The sequence below is a fragment of the Cynocephalus volans genome, chromosome 8 (assembly GCF_027409185.1).
Source record: "Cynocephalus volans isolate mCynVol1 chromosome 8, mCynVol1.pri, whole genome shotgun sequence".
In the NCBI taxonomy this organism is placed as follows: domain Eukaryota; kingdom Metazoa; phylum Chordata; class Mammalia; order Dermoptera; family Cynocephalidae; genus Cynocephalus; species Cynocephalus volans.
In genome coordinates, this window is record NC_084467.1 from 152,864,935 (window position 1) to 152,888,197 (window position 23,263).

Genomic DNA, 23,263 nt, shown 5'->3' on the forward strand with positions numbered 1-23,263 from the left:
GCTGCCTACAAGAGACCCATCTCACCCATAAAGATTCACACAGACTAAGAGTGAAAGGATGGAAAAAGATTTACCATGCAAACAGAAAAGAAAAACGAGCTGGAGTGGCTATTCTTATATCTGACAAAATAGACTTTAAACTAAAAACCATAAAAAGAGACAATGAGGGACACTACTTAATGATAAAAGGACTGATCCATCAAGAAGACATAACAATCATAAATATGTACGCACCCAATGTTGGAGCAGCCAGATTTATAAAACAAACTCTATTTGACCTAAAGAAGGAAATAGACACTAATACCATAATAGCAGGGGACCTGAACACTCCACTGTCAATATTAGACAGATCATCTAGGCAAAGAATCAGTAGAGAAACACAAGATCTAAACAAGACTCTAGACCAATTGGAATTGGCAGATATCTACAGAACATTCCACCCAACAACCTCAGAATATTCATTCTTCTCATCAGCACATGGATCATTCTCCAGGATAGATCACATATTAGGTCACAAATCAAGTCTCAATAAATTCAAAAAAATTGGAATTATCCCATGTATTTTCTCAGACCACAATGGATTAAAACTAGAAATTAATAACAAACAAAACTCTGGAAACTATACAAACACATGGAAATTAAACAGCATTCTACTTAATGACATATGGGTCCAAGAAGAAATCAAGCAGGAAATCAAAAAGTTTATTGAAACTAATGAAAACAATGATACATCATACCAAAACCTGTGGGATACTGCAAAAGCAGTATTGAGGGGAAAATTTATTGCATTAAATGCTCACTTCAGAAGAATGGAAAGATGGCAAGTGAACAACCTAACACTTCACCTTAAAGAACTAGAAAAACAAGAACAATCCAATCCTAAAGTTAGCAGACGGAAAGAAATCATTAAGATCAGAGCAGAACTGAATGAAATTGAAAACCAAAAAACAATTCAAAAGATCAACGAATCAAAAAGTTGGTTTTTTGAAAAGATAAATAAAATTGACAAACCATTAGCATGGCTAACAAAAAAAAGAAGAGAGAAGACTCAAATAACAAAAATTAGAAATGAAAAAGGTGATATTACAACTGATTCATCTGAAATACAAGGAATCATTCGAGACTACTATAAACAACTGTACGCCAACAAATTTGAAAATCTGGAGGAAATGGATAAATTTCTGGACACACACAAGCTCCCAAAACTGAACCGTGAAGACATAGAAAATTTGAACAGACCAATAACAATAAAGGAGATTGAAGCTGTTACCAGAAGGCTCCCAACAAAGAAAAGCCCAGGACCAGATGGATTCACAGCAGAATTTTACCAAACATTAAAAGAGGAATTGACACCGATTCTTTACAAACTATTCCAAAAGATTGAAACGGACGCAAATCTCCCAAACTCATTGTATGAAGCAAACATCATCCTGATACCAAAACCAGGTAAAGATATAACCAAAAAAGAAAACTATAGGCCGATATCCTTGATGAATATAGATGCAAAAATCCTCACTAAATTACTAGCAAACAGAATACAGCAACACATACGAAAAATTATTCATCACGATCAAGTGGGATTCATCCCAGGGATGCAAGGTTGGTTCAACATACGCAAATCAATAAATGTGATACACCATATTAATAAACTCAAACACAAGGACCATATGATCATCTCTATAGATGCTGAAAAAGCATTTGATAAAGTTCAGCACTCATTCATGACAAAGACCCTCTATAAGTTAGGTATAGAGGGAAAGTATCTCAACATAATTAAAGCCATATATGCCAAACCCACTGCCAATATCATCCTGAATGGGGAAAAGCTGAAAGCTTTTCCTTTAAGAACAGGCACTAGACAAGGATGCCCACTCCACCACTCCTATTCAACATAGTGTTGGAAGTACTAGCCAGAGCAATCAGAGAAGAGAAGGAAATAAAGGGCATCCAGATTGGAAAAGATGAAGTCAAACTGTCCCTGTTTGCAGATGACATGATCCTATATATCGAACAGCCTAAAACCTCTACAAAAAAACTGTTGGAATTGATAAATGATTTCAGCACAGTAGCAGGATACAAAATCAACACACAAAAATCAGTAGCATTTCTTTTCTCCAATAGTGAACATGCAGAACGAGAAATCAAGAAAGCCTGCCCATTTACAATAGCCACCAAAAAAATACAATACTTAGGAATTGAGTTAACCAAGGGGGTGAAAAATCTCTATAATGAGAATTACAAACCACTGCTGAGAGAAATTAGAGAGGATACAAGAAGATGGAAAGATATTCCATGCTCTTGGATTGGAAGAATCAACATAGTGAAAATGTCCATACTACCCAAAGTGATATACAAATTCAATGCAATCCCCATCAAAATTCCAAAGACATTTTTCTCAGAAATGGAAAAAACTATTCAGACATTTATATGGAACAATAAAAGACCACGAATAGCCAAAGCAATGCTCAGCAAAAAAAATAAAGCTGGAGGCATAACACTACCTGACTTTAAGCTATACTACAAAGCTATAATAACCAAAACAGTATGGTACTGGCATAAAAACAGACACACTGACCAATGGAATAGAATAGAGAATCCAGAAATCAACCCACACACTTACTGCCAGCTGATCTTTGACAAAGGCACCAAGCCTATTCACTGGGGAAGGGACTGCCTCTTCAGCAAGTGGTGCTGGGATAACTGGATATCGATATGCAGGAGAATGAAACTAGATCCATACCTCTCACCGTATACTAAAATCAACTCAAAATGGATTAAGGATTTAAATATACACCCTGAGACAATAAAACTTTTTAAAGAAAACATAGGAGAAACACTTCAGGAAATAGGACTGGGCACAGACTTCATGAATACGACCCCCAAAGCACGGGCAACCAAAGGAAAAATAAACAAATGGGATTATATCAAACTAAAAAGCTTCTGCACAGCAAAAGAAACAATTAAAAGAGTTAAAAGACAACCAACAGAGTGGGAGAAAATATTTGCAAAATATACATCTGACAAAGGATTAATATCCAGAATATATAAGGAACTCAAACAACTTTACAAGAAGAAAACAATCAACCCAATTAAAAAATGGGCAAAAGAGCTAAGTAGGCATTTCTCTAAGGAAGATATACAAATGGCCAACAGACATATGAAAAAATGCTCAACATCACTCAGCATCCGGGAAATGCAAATCAAAACCACATTGAGATACCATCTAACCCCAGTTAGGATGGCTAAAATCCAAAAGACTATGAACGATAAATGCTGGCGAGGCTGCGGAGAAAAAGGAACTCTCATACATTGTTGGTGGGACTGCAAAATGGTGCAGCCTCTATGGAAAATGGTATGGAGGTTCCTCAAACAATTGCAGATAGATCTACCATACGACCCAGCTATCCCACTGTTGGGTATATACCCAGAGGAATGGAAATCATCAAGTCGAAGGTATACCTGTTTCCCAATGTTTATCGCAGCACTCTTTACAATAGCCAAGAGTTGGAACCAGCCCAAATGCCCATCATCGGATGAGTGGATACGGAAAATGTGGTACATCTACACAATGGAATACTACTCAGCTATAAAAACGAATGAAATACTGCCATTTGCAACAACATGGATGGACCTTGAGAGAATTATATTAAGTGAAACAAGTCAGGCACAGAAAGAGAAATACCACATGTTCTCACTTATTGGAGGGAGCTAAAAATTAATATATAAATTCACACACACACATACACACACACACACACAAACCGGGGGGGGGGGGAAGAAGATATAACAACCACAATTATTTGAAGTTGATACAACAAGCAAACAGAAAGGACATTGTTGGGGGGGAGGGGGGGAGGGAGAAGGGAGGGAGGTTTTGGTGATGGGGAGCAATAATCAGCTACAATGTATATCGACAAAATAAAATTTAAAAAAAAAATAAAGAAATAAATTTATGAGAGCTGACAGATTGTTGATTCTTAATAAGAAGTATACTTGAGCTGCAGAATTTAATGCTGAAACTTTGACCATCTAGGAACAGAAAAAGCCAACATATTTAACAGAGCAATGAAGCAGGGAGAATCTTAAAATGTCTTTAGTTTGGGACAGGAGTTGGCAAACTTTTTTTGTAAAAGAACCAGAGAGTAAATATTTTAGGCTTTGCAAGCCCACGTGGTTTGTGTTGCAACTACTTACATAAAATGCATATTAGTAGAGTTCTTGGTACACAGTAAATAAATTTCAGATTTTATCAGTATTCTGGCAATAAATAGAGGTAATGATAACGTCCTTGGTTTAAAAACGTTAAAATCCTCCTTAGGGCGTTCCTTTATACATCAATTTCTTAAATGTGTTGGAAACCACTTGAATGAATTGGCTGCTGTCTTCAAATTTAGGACTTCCTTGGAAAAGCCATGTGGACCAGAATATGCTTCAAATAACTTTTTGAATAAATCATTCATTTTTCTTTTAACTATCAGACTGCTCCTCTGTAATATACTGCATTACTTTAATACTAAGGCCAAATCAGGAGAATATTATTTTCTTATTTCACTTTTACACAGAACAATATTGGCTAATAGAATAGATTATGATTTTCCATGGTGTTCAGTTGTTCACTGGAGATATTTGCTGATGTTTTAAAAGTAGGCTTCAGGGTTTAACTCTCATTTGTACTCACTGATATGTTGGAAATCTCTTAAGAGTGTGATTCACAGGTTGTGACCCTTAGAATTCTAATCAAACTTATTCAAATACCATATGCAGAGTCATGGGTTGGGGGCTAACATAATCAAGGGAAAACAAGATTTTTAATAATCCAGTTGCATTTGTCAACTGCTCAACTTATTGGTGCAGAACAATGCACAGGAGTCTAGTAAGTGGCACTGTTTGGTAGGGGAAGAAGAAAACAGCAGCTAAAAGTGAAAATGTTTCCTAGGACAGATCAGATTTTTAAAGATTATATCTATGTCCACGTAAATTATACTGGAAAAAAGTTAAAATGGGCAGTAAAGTTTATTATAATGGTACTGCCATTTTTCATAGGCTATCTTAGTGATATTTTGTTTTACTGAATACTACTTCCAATTCTTGTGCTTTGGCTATTTGTGATTTCTTTTTTATGGATATAAACAAAAAGGCAGTGAGAGTTGACCTAAGCAGAAAATATAAAGTCCTGATGCAGTATCAAATTCCCTTTTAGTTCTTTCTTTGCCTGGTCCCAGGGTGTTTTCTTTTTCTTACCCCCATTATCAAAGATTTTAAATTAAAGGACTAACTCTCTCAAGGTTTCAAAGCAGTATAGGAGCAAATTCCGGACAGAATGTCCTTTCTCATGATCTAAATTGATGTAGCCACTGGAGTCCCTGTTAATATTGCATTTCAGGCAACAATGTTGTATTATACATAGACCGGTGTAAAAAGTCCAGTGTCTGTTAGAAGTATAGGTTAACAGGCTTTTTGATTTCTTTGTAGTAAGTTTTCTGATTTTTGAAAAAAGAATTTATGATAAGTTTATTTGATCATTCAACCTAGCTGCAATTTTCACAAGTGAATTAGAATACTAATTAGACATAGACTCATTAATCTAAACTTGAACCCCTGAAGAGAGAAAGTTAGCTCTCTGATAGATTCAAGTGAGTAAATGGTCATAATGAGTTTTTAAAAAGTATAATGAAGCATCTGCAAAACACTTAGGAGTACAAAAAATTTGCTACGTGATAACACTGTCTGATGCTAGTTATAGATCATAAAAAAAATTTGACCCAAAATGAAAAAGTTTTATAGGTGTGCTATCTTAATGGAAACCACTTATAGCAAATAACCAAAATTTGCATTTTGATCCCAATGCTTTAAAGTGACTTACCAAAAAGTAAGACTGCATTATATCTCCTAAAATTTTAATTTTTATATTTGTGTTGTAAGCAGTCTCCAAACTTCCAAGCAACAAATGTGTGAACTGAGAAATAATTTTACTTTTCTGGGGAAAATCTAGATAATTTTTAAAAAGCAGGTATGACTACACTGAAAAAGCTTGCTGCTTTCCCCATATAGTTTCTCTCTTTCATGGGGCCTAATGATGAGAACCCAAAAAAGAGAATTGGGTCTTTTCTCTTAGAATATTAAATACCAAGGCAAATCAATAAATATTTATTAAATAATAGCTCCAAGATATTGCACTAGACAGCATTACTTGAGGGGGAAAAAAAAATGATAGGTCAAGGATAGTGCTTGTCCTAGAATAGTTACAAATGTAAGTAACAATGCAAGTTAAATAAAGTCACCAGAGAAGAAATGCCTCTGGGAAATTATAATTTCTAAATTATTGGCCAATTGAATTCTATGGAAAATTTTTTATCAGACTTAATTTTGTGGACAGGCCACTCAGATTTGCAGTTCTAAGTGTGAGAACCTCCTTGAATCCTTGCCTCATGTGAGATATGAGAAAGTAAAGTTTGTATTTTTCACTTACAGGAGGTATCAAATAATAATCAAACTCATAGAAACAGAGTAGAATGGTGTTTACTAGGGGCTGGGGAGAGGGGGAAGTGGGGAATTGTTCAATGTGTGTAAAGTTCAGTTATGAAATGTAATTTCTAGAGATCTGTACAACACAATGACTATTGGTAAGAATACTGTATTGTGCACTTAACATGAGATCTATCCTCTTTACAAAATTAAGTGATTTTACCCCAACCCTCACCCCTCCAACACCCCCCCCCCAAAAAAAACCCCAAAAAACAAAAAGGGACACAAAGAAATTTTTGGAAGTGGTGGATATGTTTATTACCTTGATTGTGTTGATGGTTTCACAGGTGTGTGTGAATGTTTAGACACATCAAGTTGTAAACAATAGAAATGTGCAATTATTTTTATATCAACAACAAAAATATAGATTATAGATAAGTGGTAGCCCGAGGCTGAAGGGAGAGAAGGCATGCAGAGCCATTGCTAATTGATACAGGATTTCTTTTTGGGGTAATAAAATGTAGTGATGGTTGCAAAACTCTATAAATATACTAAAAATCATTGATTCGTAACACTTTAATTGAACGAATTGAATGATGTGTGAGTTATATCTCAATAAAGCTAGAGCTGTTACAGAAAAATAAATAAAATCAGGCTTCTCCACATTCTACTGCTGTGTGGCTGAATGAAGCTTCTGTTCTTGGTAGGTGCAGGAGATTGGTTTCGATCACTCAGGACTTCTTATGTTACTGTTTTGATATCCAGGAATTGTAGAGGAAGTCACACGTTTTTGCCTTTTCGATTATAGCAGGACCTATTTCTCTTTGGAAGATCATACCTTGCTTGCTCTTGGTCCTTGTGGTTTGGTTGGGACAGGGTGACCTTCAACTCCTGGCTTGGCTAAATAAGAGTCCTCCTTAGATATTTTTGGAAGTGTTAGGAAGAGGTACCCTCTTTCTGCTAGGGTTATTGACTCATAATCCATGGAGACTGAAGTTATTAACATCTTTCTCACCTTGTTTGGAAAGCCCGCTTGAAAGATAATCAGGACACAGAGAAGGAGAGAGACAGAGAAGGTATCTCCATGGCATATGGACCCTAAATCTGCCTTCTCCTGGGCTTGCTAAGTACCTAAGTCAATCATAGATTCCTTTTTAAGAAATCTGGTCTTTAGGAATAGGTTTTCCATCACTTGCAATTTATTTCTTCATTTTAGAGCTTTCTTTAAAAATTCAACATAGAAATTAAGTATTCTATGAATTTTTATTTTGATGCTTTATAGGATATAGCCAAGATATTAAATTCTTGATCTCAAGTCTGAATTCAGTCTGAAACTTTGGTTAACCTTTCTAATGCAGTGTTCAGCTTTTTAAAAGTGTATATAGGGAGTAATTGTAAATCTGTGTTTTGTACTTCCTATTCAGAACTGGCAATTTGCTAATAACATCATACACTATAATTCAAACAATATGTTCTATTGGTTGATAAAAGAAAAACTTAAACACATTTAAATTTTAAAGAGTTTATTTGAGCATTCAGTGATTCATGAATCTGGGCAGCACCAGTCTGCAAACAGCGGGCACTCCACTGGGAGGGGAAACTGTTATAAAGTGGTTGTAGATGCAAGACGAAGAAAGCAATCTTGATTGGTTAGAGTGGAAAGTTCGTAGTTAGAGGAAAAGTTCCTAGTCAGAGGTTGTTAGTTTCTGGTTGGTACAGTTTCTAGTTTCTATTTACCATTTATATTTGGTTTATTCATGTAGGAATTTAAAGTGCCAGAGCCACCCAGTATTATGGCCTACCAATGAATTTTTTTTTTTTAACACAATGAGAGGCATATAAATCTTATTAGAATAAACTTAAAATCTAGTTATATTTTAAATCATTTCTCTCTCACCCATCTTATTATATACAAAGTATTGTGGAAAGAATTTTTTTTTTCAAGCTTGTAGTGTACATATGCTAGTATTCCTGTATAGTATTATACTGCTACTAATAGAAGCATACAAATATCCCTTCAAAGAATTAAAGCAATGTAATAACATTTTGCTTGAAAGGGAAAATTTTTCTGAAAATGTTTTAATGTCAAACATAACAGTCACGTGTCTTAATACATATTAGCAATTTAACATTTTCTTCAGTAACATAAAGGAAAATAGGATGACATTAAGCTCTCTTCCTCCTTTGAACATTTAGGGTTGGTGAATATTTGTTCTATGTCTGATTGTATCATTGATTTATCTTTGAATTTTCTCAATATGAATAAAAGTCGACTTTGGAAATGTGAGTCAAGTCGTTCTGGTAGGTAGTAAGCCATTGTTGAAGGTAGTAAGTCATCCTAGTAAGGAGAAGGGTGCACAGGTTTTCAGGGTTAGGCATCTGATTTGTCTTTAAATATAATTACCTTGATCCTGTCTGTGGTGTTAAGTAAGGTGGTGGGGGGAAACAAAGGGTGAAGGGGAAGATGGAAGCAGCAATGCTTACCATGCAGTTGAGTACACCACCCGTAGCTCACATGAAAGCCTCTGCAGAAGAATTGGCATGGGGGTGAGGGTGGGAGACTATTGGGAAAAATGCTGCAATGAACATAGGGTGCAAATATCTCTTTGAGGTACTGATTTCATTTCCTTTGGATATACACCAAGAAGTGAGATTGCTGGATCATATGGTAGTTCTATTTTTAATTTTTTTGAAGAACCCCCATACTGTTTTCCATAATGACTTTGCCAATTTACATTCTTACTAACAATGTATGTGGGTTCTCTTTTCTCCACATCTATTTATTATCTTTTGGATTTTTGATAATTGCCATTCTAACCGGTATGAGGTGATATCTCATTGTGGTTTTGACTTGCATATCCCTGATGATTAGTGATGTTGAGCACCTTTACATATCCTGCCCAAAGTGATTTACAGATTCAGTGCAATCCCTATCGAGAGAGGGAGGCGAAGGGAGAGGGAAGGAGAGAATAAAGCTGGAGGCATCACACTTGTGATTTCAAATTATATTATAGAGCTATAGTAATAAAAACAGTATGGTACTGGAATAAAAACAGATACTTAAACCAATTCGACAGAATAGAGAGCCCAGAAATAAACCCACACATATATGCATGTATGGTTGACTAATCTCTGACAAAAGCACCAAGAATACATAATGGGGAAAGAATAGGCTCTTTAATAAATGGTGTTGGGGAAAATGGATATTCACATACCAAAAAAATGAAATTGGATCCTTACATTAATCCATTTTCAGTTGATTTTTGTGTATAAAGACTTAAAGTAATACCTGAAACCATAAAACACTTAGAAGAAAACATAGGGGGGAAGGTCTATGACATTAGTCTTGGCAATGGTTTTTTGTATGTGACACTAAAAATACAGGCAACAAAGGCAAAAAATATCAAAGTAGTACTACATCCAACTAAAAAGTTGCTGCACAACAAAGAAAACACCAAAATGAAAAGGTGACTCACAGATTGTGAGAAAATATTTGCAAACCATATATCCAACAAGGGGAAAATATCCAAAATATACAAGGAGCCCATACAGCTCAATAGCAAAACAACCCAAAAAAACCCCTTGAAAACAAAAAAATCACACCCAGATAAAACATGGGCAAAGGACCTAAATAGATATTTTTTTCCAAGAAAAAGTTCCTTTCTCTTGACTGATATACATTGTTATTTTCAGAAAAAAAAATTGACAGTTTTCAGGGATATTATGAGATGTGGATCCGCGTTTGTGAGGATTATCTAAAATCTGAAGAGGTAACATTTGAGCTATTTGCATGCCCTTCATGTCATATGCTGAGCTATGTCACACCGGCAAAAACCTTATAAAAGCTGTCCCTTGGATAGCTTGTGATAGGGTGGACAATCCGTTGCATGGCATAAATCACATGGAGACAAGCAATGTGTTCAAGAATTCTTCTTAAAGTTTCAATAGTTCAGGGTCTACTGTGCGTATATAAAGGCGAAGAATCATCACCAACTCATTCTCACAGGCATAGTGAAGTCAACTTTTTTTCTTAGGCTCAGTTTAGAAGCTAAGAAATGGTAGTTAAATAGCAAAATTGCAAAGTTAAAATTCTCTGCTAAATTAGCAACACTAATTGTTAGAGAGCTGTGGGATGTCGTGTTCAATATTTACTCCATGTGGTACAATTAAGGTGATATTGCCAATTTGTTTATTTTAATGTCTGTGTCATTTATGATGAAGCATATTTAACTTACCGTTTGGAAAATGAAATATGTGCCTGATGCATAACCCATTTTAAGTATGTATTCAGCTCCGGTCGATAGCTCCGTAATGAGGTTGGAATGTGCTTATCTGTAGGTATTGTATAAAGTCCAAGCATAGCTATCAGGGTACTGATGTTTGCCTTGGAAAACAGCTTTCTCGACCATTCTAGTTCATGCTGAATCCTGAATCATTTCTGCTTTCTTTCCCTGATGTATTGTGAGGGAGCTCAGTAGGGCAGCCAAATGACCTGTTTTCTGACAGGGCTGCACCTGCACTGCAGGAAAACATTTTTAATGTTGCATTAATGAAAATATACTGTAGGGCCAGTTCATATCCTTACAGGAAAGATTTCCTGACATGGCTGTACAAATTCAAACACCCCAAGTATGTCCTGAATTTATTGAGCTGTAACAAAGGATGTTGGAAGGAAGATGAGTACTGAGCATCTCAGAATAATGGTTTTGAAACAGAGAAGCCATCTTCAGTAGTATCTCAAGGGGGTCACTTTCTTAGAAGAAATGACAAGCTTTTCTGTCTCAAACAGTAGTAAATAAGCCATAATTCCTATAAAGTGTTCACTGAACTTGTACATGTTTTTACAAAAAACAAAAACACTCTGTGTGCATGCATGTGTTACGTGCACGTCAGTGACCTGGGGGAGATTCATTTTTTCAAAATTTTTTGTGTTAATACAACCCGAGAATTTGAAGGACTGGGTCTTTTTATGTATTAGAGATAATGCTCTAATGCATGTCAAGTATTCAGGGGAAGTTTGCTACTGATACAACAGTAGAAGCTTAGAGAATTGTGTCTGTCTTACATACGGGGTCTTGGAGTTCTTTTGGGAGCTCTTATTTACTGCTCACAAATCCTGCTGAATTCCAGAAATGGGATTTAGATTGAATCATCCTTTCTGGCCTCTAAATTTGTCTTCACTTCTAGTTCTATAATGCTTTTATAGCGTAGACTGAAAGATAGTAGATTCAGAATTTTTAGGGTTGAAAGGAAAGGAAATTGGAGCTATAAAAATGATAGGGTTGAGAAGTTTAGATGATGGGATAGAGCAGTTTGGGGGAAGGCAAGGTCTTGAAATTAGATGTAGCACGGAGAGAATGAGGCTCCAGAGAAAGGCAGAGGACAGTCAGCCGGAGACCAGGCAGGTGGTTGGAAGCCCGGTAGGATTTAAGGAGATGCAGTTAGAATCGCGTTTTAGCAAGAAGAGGACCTGAAAACAGGCTGCAGGTAGAGATTCAGGCAGGCGTTTGACACCACAGGGGTTGGTTGTGGCTCAGTAAAGTTTAGGACTGTGGTGAACAGCCCCCAAATTCGACTGTAATTGTGGTAATGCAAGAGTGAAGCGGGCATGGGTAATGCCTGTTTTGTCCATTTGCTGTCTAGGCTGAGTCATGCCTTGATTTGAGCAGTCTCTACTCAGTATGAAATTATCTTATTCTTTTTCATTCACAGCCCCTACTCGTCTATCAAATCTCCCTCTCCTGTCTCTTAACATCTTGAGCAAATTCAGTTCCTGCCTGTTTAGAAATTGACTTTGACTTTTCCTGTTGTAGAGGGCAGTCTCTATGAACGTGGACTCCTGAGCCAGACATAGAAACTTGTGTTTTGTGGGTATTTTGTGTATTTATTTATTTGTTTATTTTGCCACCAGCTGTGTAGACATGGGCAAGTGATCTAAACTCTATGTTCTCAGTTTCTTGTTCTTTATATAAGGACACTAGTATCTACCTTGTAGGGTCATTGTAAGGATGGAAGTAGTTAATACACGTAAGGTGCTTAGCACAGTGCATGGCATGTAAGCGCCAAGTCAAAAAGGCGGGTGGGGGGAGTGACTTGAGCCCTTGACCTGTGGGGTATGTACTAACTCTGGGCGGTGAGTGTCACAATTGAATTAAACGGTGGGGCGCCCAGTTGGTGTCTGCAGAGAACTGGAGAACTGCGTGGCGTGGAAAACCTCCACGCTTGGTATGAGAAGTGTTATGAGTGGTGGAACAGGGGTCCCCAGTACGCCCAACTCTCCCTTCTCCTCCTCCCCCGACGCTAACTCTGCAGGGCTCAGAAAGCACAGCTGACTGTGAAGTGGGCAGAAGCTGTCCAAGCTTCTGTTTTGGTTTTGCCAATGAGAAGCATTTACAAGAGGCTCAGAAGACGAAGAGAAGTCATTGTGCTGGCAGTTGTAGTGAGTGCATGTTTACATGTGGGGTTCTTTTTTTCCGCTGGCCAGTCCAGGGATTGAACCTGGACCTTGGTGTTGAGAGCACCGTGCTGCAACCAACTGAGCAGCCAGCCAGCCCTAAATGTGGGATTTTTATGGCGGTTTGTCTTGTTGTGTCAGACCCAAGTTTTGGGAAGCTTATGAAATTTGGGGTGTCCCCTTTAAGAAAAACACAAATATTTAAAATTACCTGTAAAATGGAATGTTTGTTTAGAATAGGCAGAAAGATCACAGCAAATTTATATGGCTAGGTATAAAATTCTTGGTTCATGCTTTCGTGCTTCAGAAATTTGCATGAATTTTCTCATTGTCTTCTGAGGTTGAATATATCTAGACAGAACTGAGGCCAGCATTATTTTTATTATCCTTACGGGTAACTTAATCATTTTTGCTTTGGCTGCTGATGATTCTTCCATTATTGTTGAAGTACGCAAATTTGCTAGCTTATTCCCGGTATCTACTATTCTGGGTTAATTTTCCTTAGGACAGGAAGTCTCCTTTAAGTATAGCTGCAAGTTTTTTTTCTTTTCAGACATCCTTTTCTTAAATCATGTCTTTAAATAAGTATTCTGCTCTATTATTTCCCCCCTTTGTGTAGCAAGCTGTACATATGCCTTTCCTCTGTAACTGTCATTTTATTTCTAATTTTTCTAAAACTGACTCCCGTCTCATTTGACTCTCTCATTTCTTTCTATTGCTTGTTTCCTTTGCCACTGAAGAAGTCTCTAGAAAGCTGCTGTTCAGTCCAGACCATGCCTGTTTTTTCAGCTGTGTCCATTTCTCCCAACGATCCTTATCATTCTACTTTCACTCTCTCTTAGGGTCTATTGCAAATTGCCATCCCTGCTCCATTAACCTCCCCACCCCATTCTCTACCTCTGCTAGTGACGTTTCTTCTCTTTAATTTTTCCTTCATTTCTACCCTGCACTCTTTCACTCTGCCCTACGATCTTGCTTCATAGAGGTAATTGCTTTGTCAGTTTTAAAAGTTCTTGACAAAAGATGTGGTGACAATCTTGTCTGCTTCATGGCCAAAGGTTTCTGGTGAGAGTTATTTCTCTATTTTTCTTGTTTGGTTTTTTTTCTTGTGATACCCTCTGATAGATCCTGCTTTGCTTTCTTTTTGATCAGCTGTCTTTGAAAGAGGCATATATTTTCCTTATTAGCTGTTACAAGATGATTACATTGGGGAGGGGTCAAGACCATGTTCTAGACTAGATGGAATTTTTCTTATCCAGCATTTCTTGTGAGTTTATTTAAATTTTGTCTTTTCCTAAGTCAAAGTAAATAGGCAGTTGGTGAACTTTTCACGACTGTTCAGATTCTCCACAGCCCGCCCCCCCAGCAGCCAATATTTCTTGCAAATAAAGCTTATCTAAGGGGCCCTATCATCTCTGCTTCTCAGAGCAATATCCGATGAAGCCCCTGGCGCTTACCCGTGTGCCCTGCTTTTCCTTTGCAAAAAAAGGACTTAGATCCTGCAGCTCAGTATACGTCCCTCAGCTTCAAGAACTGGACTGTGGCTAGTTCTGAGCTCTGCCTCTGCTCCCCACGCCACTTCTTCAAACATGTAACTTTACTTGACCTCTACTGCTTTTAGCAACTCTTCCATATTTAAAGTTTAGAGGTTTTATCTGTACTTTAGTTTCACCAAGAGTCAAGTTTGTGTTTTTATTTTTCTCCTTTACTGAAGTGTTTCTCACAATAGTTTTCAGACCATGTGCATTTGTAATTACTTGGAGTGCTTATTAAAAATTCAGATTCCCAGGGTCCTTTTCAAGGCCTGCTAAATTAGAGGCTGTTAGGCTGGCTTCCAAGACTCAATTTTTAATAAGCATTCATTATAATTTTTACTTACATAGAAGTTGACAACCACTATCTCAGTGAATGACTTTTAAAGGGGTTCCTTTCTCCATCTAATATGGTTTGCAAAAAGTTTCCTCCTTAATACATTTCATAATGTAATTTCTGCACCATTGTCTTATCTTCATATTGCTCTCTACTGTATAGAACAAAGGTTCTGCATGTCATTATTGTCTCATTTATTTATTTTCCAAGTCTATAAAAGTCCATAGGGGCTTTGATTCACTTTGGGAGTATCAGTCCATATAACATGTACACTTTTTATCCTAACCATTATTTGAAATTCAGAAAGCTTTCCTATCTTTTTGATTTGTCTCAATCCCCAGTGAGTGATGACTCCAAATATAAATATTGGCAGCAGTTAGAGCTATATAATATAGCCAGGTCTCTCGAGCACCCCTTAAAGAACTTGTAAGATTTATTTCGTATGTATAGCAGGTCCTAATTCTCCTACGCTAACCCTCTGGTGGCCAGCTTACTGGATCAGTGAAAACGGAGAAGCTTTATTGAGAGTGGATGGGGAATTTGTAATTGTCTTTCATCTCTGCCTGCTCACCATTCCAAATATGACAGCAAGGACTGGGAATTTCAAAAGTAAAGAAGGTGGCACTTTGTGTTTCAGATGCCTTGATTTTTGTCACACTCAGTTTCCTGTGAGCTGATCCCTTTCATGCTGTTTAGAGGTTGACATCAAAATGGCAACTAATTAAAAGTAGAAAATTTATTATCTTTTGAACATGAGTACTTCTTTAGAGATGAGAGAGATGCCCTAGATTTATTTTAAAGTGATTTACTGTTAACTCTGGCCAAATTGAGCATCACAGTGGGTTACGAGTAAATACAGCCCACAGATATTTTTCTATAAAGACGTATCTTAATTTTCATTCTGGATCTAACAATCAGAGGTGTGTCCTTCTCTGTCCCCAGGGTGTTTTTCCCATGAACATTAATATGATCTGAATATTAACTCAAAAACATTTGGAGGTCTTTGGAAGGGTATGTATAGGTTAAAATTTTAGATACCAGAACTCAGTGCTACTAAGGTTAGAGCATACTGAAAAGCATTTAATTAAAACAAAAAGCCTTTCTTCAAACTGTTGTTAGCTTTTAACTTTTCTGGCTGTCAAGGCCCACTATCTTGACTCTTAGTGAATACAGCCAATGTGAAGCGGAGTTTCTCTGACTTAGCCAAAGCGTTTGCTAGAGGGGAAGGGCACCGGCAGGGTCCAAACACTGCAGATGAAGCAATCTCCCCTAAGCAGCTTTTGAAATGACATTTGTAGAAGGTAAATGTTGCTGCTGATTGCCAGCAGCTCTTGAGGACAGCAATCCAGTCCTGACATATGTCATGTTTAGGTAAACACAGAATTTTAAATGGAAACAACCATACGTTAGGGCAACCGTACGTCGGGCCACAAAAAGCAATATACCGTGCAATATTTGGTTCCTTTTGCTAATGGCAGTGAGGGTTAGCAATCAAAGAATAGTTATGATTGGAATTGTTCTGTTATGCACAAATCATAAAAGATGGATAAGAGAAGGGGGCTAATATTTAGAATGCCAGATCCTAAGTTAGGAGCTTTTCATGTTTCCTGGTATCCCATCCTTGCAACAACCATTCACATTTCAGTGATGTCAACACTGAGACGGAGAGGAATTAAGTTGCCAAAGGTCACTTAGGTTTAAGAGGCAGAGTTGGGGTTTGATTCCAGGCAGGACTGGCCACAAGGACACCTCACAAATACTACACTGTCTTTTCACCTCCTTTCCACTTCCTCACAGGGATATTTTGGACAAATTTGAGAATGAATCAAAACGCAGTGAACTTTTCATAACAGTCTTCATATTGGTCATCTTTGTTTATTTCTTTGAGAATCATATGATAATCTGCATAATCATATTATAATCTGCATAATCAATACAGGTAGAAAATAAAGTCTGGCAGGATTCTTATTCTGCAGGTACTGGAAAGACCTGGGAAATGTGTCCATGAGCAGATTACTTTCCGAACCTCAGTTTTTTTTCTTTGGTAAAATGGCAAGGAAAATAATAGCAACCCTCTAAGACTGAAGAATGAATTCGCAATAATATATGTAAAGGGCCTAGGATAGTGTCTGGCATGTATTAGCTCAAAAAAGAAATGTGAGCAGGTGTTACTGTCGACATGCTTGAGAATTCACCTGTTGAACACTGTGCTGCTATGCTCAGTGACAGACAATGATTGCTGAGTTTCTAAAAGTCTGCCTTTACTCCTGTGCTCACTACAAATATTCTCAGATAAGCATACCAATTGGATAAGGTGATGGCAATTCAAGTTTTCTTTACCTAATAAATCAGTCAAAATTTTAATTCAAAAATTTAGTTGGCTGTATGTATTTACCTATTTTCTGTAAGAATTCAGATAATTTTATGATGGGAAATTCTGTTCAGTTCCGTGAAGAGGTTAATTTCATTAAAACTAAGTTAATTTGACCATTTCAAACATGTATAAAAATAATAGTAATATAAATAATACATACCCATCAACCAGATTTATCCGATCAATTTAATTTATTAAGATTTTGCGAGATTTATTATGTTTTGGTTTTCCTTAATTTTGGAAGTTTGTGAAGGAAAATCCCAGACATCACATTACTCACTTCTATGTAAATTCCATAAATCACGCAGGTTGCATTTAGTTAAGTCCTTCAAGCATTTTTGTTTTTGAATCTAGAGCAGACTCTTTTTTCCCCTTAGGCCCCTTCTTTTCATGTCATTGATTTGTGCAGAAACTGGGTCACATTCTGCAAAAAGTGCCACATTCTGGATTGGTCTCTTTGCTTTCTGTGACATTTAACTTATTTCTCTATTTCTCTCAAATGGAAGTTAGCTGTAGACTAGAGCCTTGAATATATTTAGGTCCACTTTTTGGCCCCAAATATTCAAAGATGATGCCAAGTGTTTCATAAAGAGGTCACAGCATCTGTTTGTCCTACTTTTAGTGATGTTGGAACTGAGTACTTCCAGGTACTGACAGCGTTCCATTTTATGATCAGTGTGTGATATGATTGTTTCATTGGAGGATACAAAATGGTGCATTTCCATCATTCCTTGTTTTAAAAATAACTTTACTGAAGATGGCGGTGGCTGCGGCGGTTGGCGCTGAGTAGCTGAGGTGGAAAAGGCGGCCACTGGGCCTTAGGCAGCCGGGAAACTTGTGGACCTTCCTCTTGCCGTCTCTTAAGGGAGGACCGCTGCTGGTGGCCGGTCGTGGGGGCTGACCGCCACTTTGCCCTTGGCAGGAGAGGCTGCCTCATTTACAGGCAACAGCATCGAAGTGTGGAGCAGGAAAAGAACTGTTTCTTAGCTGCAGCGGCCAGCTGCCCTATTCATGATTCGAGGTTTCAGGCCGGCATAAAAGAAGATTCCTGGGAGCGCCCGAGCCGCGCCGGGGGACCGAGTGAGCAGCCTGAGGTGGCGGTGGCCAAGGATGGGGACAGTGACAATGCGGAGGCAGAGAGGGAGCCGCCTGGCTCGGCCCAGCCCCGTGAGTGACCCCCGGCCCGGCCCTGCTCGGGGGGCGGACACCCGCTCAGCTTCCGCCTGCCCCACCGGGCCACTCACCGGCCCTGGGGCTGCCTCCATTTTCTCAGGTGGTGGCTGCTCTGGCCCGGCTCGGCCAAGCATGTCCTCCTCACCCTGCTCGGCTCCTCACTGAGCCTTCCCACTTGCTTGCCCTGGTACGGGGCTTCCGGGGGCCTGCGGGCTGGCCTCCCCTCCCACTTCCTCCGTGGTTCTCTGGCGGGGCAGGTGGCGTGGGGCGTCCCGGCCAGCATTGGGAGGGCAAGGAAGTACGGGCCGGGCCGACTGTCACTCCACCGCACCCTGGGCTCAGGCCCCTGGTAAACTTCCTGTTACCGGGAGGCAGATACCATCTCTGCGGCCACCAGTTCGGAAAAACGCCTAACCGATTTCTGGTTAGGAATAGTGTGGTGGGAGAGTTCCCAAGTCCGCTTGAACCTTCCGGAGACCTGACTGCGGGTGGGCACTGGAGTCGGTCCACGCCGGGGGGATTCAAAGGTGAACCGTGTGCTGCGGGCTCCTCCCCCGAGGAGCTCACGCTCTGGTGTGGGAGATAAGACAAGTACACAAATAACCGCGATACCAGGAGGAAGGTGATAAGTCCCGAGAAAGATCTGCACAGTGCTACAAAGGCACCCAGAGTGACTGGTTGTCTGCGCCTAGCAGAAACCTGGTAGACTTCCTGGGCGAGGCGGTGCCAAGCAGGGTCTTAAAGGCCCGGCTGATAGATGAGGGTTACAGAAGACACGTCCCAGCCCAGCCCAGTGTGCACAGAGCAGGGAAGCGTCCGGCTAGGGAGGTGGAGACTCGGCAGAAAACACACACCCTGCGGGGCTGCCACTGAGAGATCCAGCAGCCCAGTCTAGTGCGCATAGAGTGCGGAGATGTCCGGCTAGGGAGGTGGAGACTTGACAGAAACCACACACACTATGGGGCCGCCACTGCGTGATCTAGCAGCCCGGGCCAGAGTGCACGGAACAGGGAGAAGTCCTGCACGGGAAGTGGAAGCTCAGCAGAGACCACACACCCTGTGGTACCGCCCCGTGATCCAGCAGCCCAGCAAAGTCCAAGCTGATTAGAGAGGTGGCCCCCCGGAGAGGCCCAAGACCCGAGGCATCCACACACACAAGGCACTAGAGGCCACCTGAGCAATCATGGAGGTAGCCATACCAAATTGGCAACCACAGCAACATCTTAGTTAGTCAATAGTCTCAAACTGGTGGACTGTGAAACCCCCTGCCCCAATGAATAAAAATAAAAAAAAACATATCAGAAATACAAAAAATCAAGAAAGTACACCACCAAAAGTTAATAAATCTCAAACTCTAGATCCTATAGAAGAAGAAACCCTTGAAATGACTGACAAGGAATTTCGAGTGATAATTCTAAGGAAACTGAATGAGATACAAGAAAACTCAGCTAGACATCATGATGAAACGAGGAAAAGTATACAGGACCTGAAAGAGGAAATGTACAAGGAAATCAATGTCCTGAAAAAAAATGTAGCAGAACTTGCCGAACTTAAGAAGTTATTCAGCAAAAGAAAAAACACAATGGAGAGTTTAACCAGCAGGCTTGTCGAAGTTGAAAAGAGAACCTCTGAACTTGAAGATGGGCTGTTTGAAATAACACAAGCAGACAAAAAAAAAAAAAAAAGAATAAAGAATCAAAGACATTGAAGAAAATCTGAGAGAGATCAGACAACCATAAGCACTCAAATATCCGAGTCATAGGTATTCCAGAAGGGGAGGAAAGTGGAGATTGCATGGAAAACATATTCAACAAAATAGTGGCAGAAAACTTCCCAGGTATAGGAAAAATCACAGATCTTCAGATCCAGGAAGCTCAACGATCTCCAAATGTATTCAACCCAAAAAGGCCTTCTCCAAGACATGTTATAGTCAAATTGGCAAAACTCAGAGACAAAGAGAGAATCTTAAAAGCTGCAAGAGAGAAGTGTCAAATCACCTATAAGGGAGCCCCAATCAGGCTAACATCAGACTGTTCATCACAAACCCTAAAAGCTAGAAAGGAATGGGATGATATTTTCAAAATACTAAAAGACAAAGATTGCCAGCCAAGAATACTCTACCCTGCAAGGCTATCCTTCCGAAATGAGGGGCAAATAGTATATTTCTCAGACAAACAAAAACTGCGGGAGTTCACTACCACACGACCACCCTTACAAGAAATCCTCAAGGGAGTACTGGGTTTGGTTCCTGGAAAATAACTACCACTGCCATAAAAACTGAAGAAAAATCAAAACCCACTAGTGTAATAAAAATGGCATTCATGAAAAAAAAACAAACAAAAACCTTATCTACAACCTAAGGAACCAACAAACACAGAAACCAAACAGTAAATCAGAAAGCAAGGAACAAAAGACACCTAAGACAACCAAACAACCAATAAAATGCTAGGAATAAATCAACACCTTTCAATAACAACTCTTGATGTAAATGGCTTAAATTCCCCAATCAAAAGACACAGACTGGCTGACTGGATCAAAAAGGAGGACCCAACTATATGCTGCCTACAAGAGACACACCTCACCCATAAAGATTCACATAGACTAAGTGTGAAAGGATGGAAAAAGATTTACCATGCAAACAGAAAAGAAAAACGAGCTGGAGTAGCTATTCTTATATCTGACAAAATAGACTTTAAACTAAAAACCATAAAAAGAGACAATGAGGGTCACTCCTTAATGATAAAAGGACTGATCCATCAAGAAGACATAACAATCATAAATATGTATGCACCCAATGTTGGAGCAGCCAGATTTATAAAACAAACTCTATTAGACCTAAAGAAGGAAATAGACACTAATACCATAATAGCAGGGGACCTGAACACCCCACTGTCAATATTAGACAGATCATCTAGGCAAAGAATCAGTAGAGAAACACAAGATCTAAACAAGACTCTAGACCAATTGGACTTGGCAGATATCTACAGAACATTCCGTCCAACAACCTCAGAATATTCATTCTTCTCATCAGAACATGGATCTTTCTCCAGGATAGATCACATATTAGGTCACAAATGAAGTCTCAGTAAATTCAAAAAAATTGGAATTATCCCATGTATTTTCTCAGACCACAATGGATTAAAACTAGAAATTAATAACAAACGAAACTCTGGAAACTATACAAACACATGGAAATTAAACAGCATTCTACTTAATGACATATGGGTCCAAGAAGAAATCAAGCAGCAAATCAAAAAATTTATTGAAACTAATGAAAATAATGATACATCATACCAAAACCTGTGGGATACAGCAAAAGCAGTATTAAGGGGGAAACTTAATGCATTAAATGCTCACCTCAGAAGAATGGAAAGATGGCAGGTGAGCAACCTAACACTTCACCGTAAAGAACTAGAAAAACAAGAACAATCCAAACCTAAAGTTAGCAGACGGAAAGAAATCATTAAGATCAGAGCAGAACTGAATGAAATTGAAAACGAAAAAACAATTCAAAAGATCAACGAATCAAAACGTTGGTTTTTTGAAAAGATAAATAAAATTGACAAACCATTAGCATGGCTAACAAAAAAAAGAAGAGAGAAGACTCAGATAACAAAAATTAGAAATGAAAAAGGCGATATTACAACTGATTCATCTGAAATACAAGGAATCATTCGAGACTACTATAAACAACTATACGCCAACAAATTTGAAAATCTGGAGGAAATGGATAAATTTCTGGACACACACAAGCTCCCAAAACTGAACCATGAAGATGTAGAAAACTTGAACAGACCAATAACAATAAAGGAGATTGAAGCTGTTATCAGAAGGTTCCCAACAAAGAAAAGCCCAGGACCAGATGGATTCACAGCAGAATTTTACCAAACATTCAAACAGGAATTGACACCGATTCTTTACAAACTATTCCAAAAGATTGAAACGGATGCAAATCTCCCAAACTCATTCTATGAAGCAAACATCATCCTGATACCAAAACCAGGTAAAGATATAACCAAAAAAGAAAACTACAGGCCCATATCCCTGACGAATATAGATGCAAAAATCCTCACTAAAATACTAGCAAACAGAATACAGCAACACATACGTAAAATCATTTACCACGATCAAGTGGGATTCATCCCAGGGATGCAAGGTGGGTTCAACGTACGCAAATCAATAAATGTGATACACCGTATTAATAAACTCAAACATAAGGACCATATGATAATCTCTATAGATGCTGAAAAAGCATTTGATAAAGTTCAGCACTCATTCATGACAAAGACCCTCTATAATTTAGGTATAGAGGGAAAGTATCTCAACATAATTAAAACCATATATGCCAAACCCACTGCCAATATCATCCTGAATGGGGAAAAGCTGAAAGCTTTTCCTTTAAGAACAGGAACTAGACAAGGATGCCCACTCTCACCACTCCTATTCAACATAGTGTTGGAAGTACTAGCCAGAGCAATCAGAGAAGAGAAGGAAATAAAGGGCATCCAGATTGGAAAAGATGAAGTCAAACTGTCCCTGTTTGCAGATGACATGATCCTATATATCGAACAGCCTAAAACCTCTACAAATAAACTGTTGGAATTGATAAATGATTTCAGTACAGTAGCAGGATACAAAATCAACACACAAAAATCAGTAGCATTTCTTTTCTCCAATAGTGAACATGCAGAATGAGAAATCAAGAAAGCCTGCCCATTTACAGTAGCCACCAAAAAAATAAAATACTTAGGAATGGAGTTAACCAAGGAGGTGAAAAATCTCTATTATGAGAACTACAAACCACTGCTGAGAGAAATTAGAGAGGATACGAGAAGATGGAAAGATATCCCATGCTCTTGGATTGGAAGAATCAACATAGTGAAAATGTCCACACTACCCAAAGTGATATACAAATTCAATGCAATCCC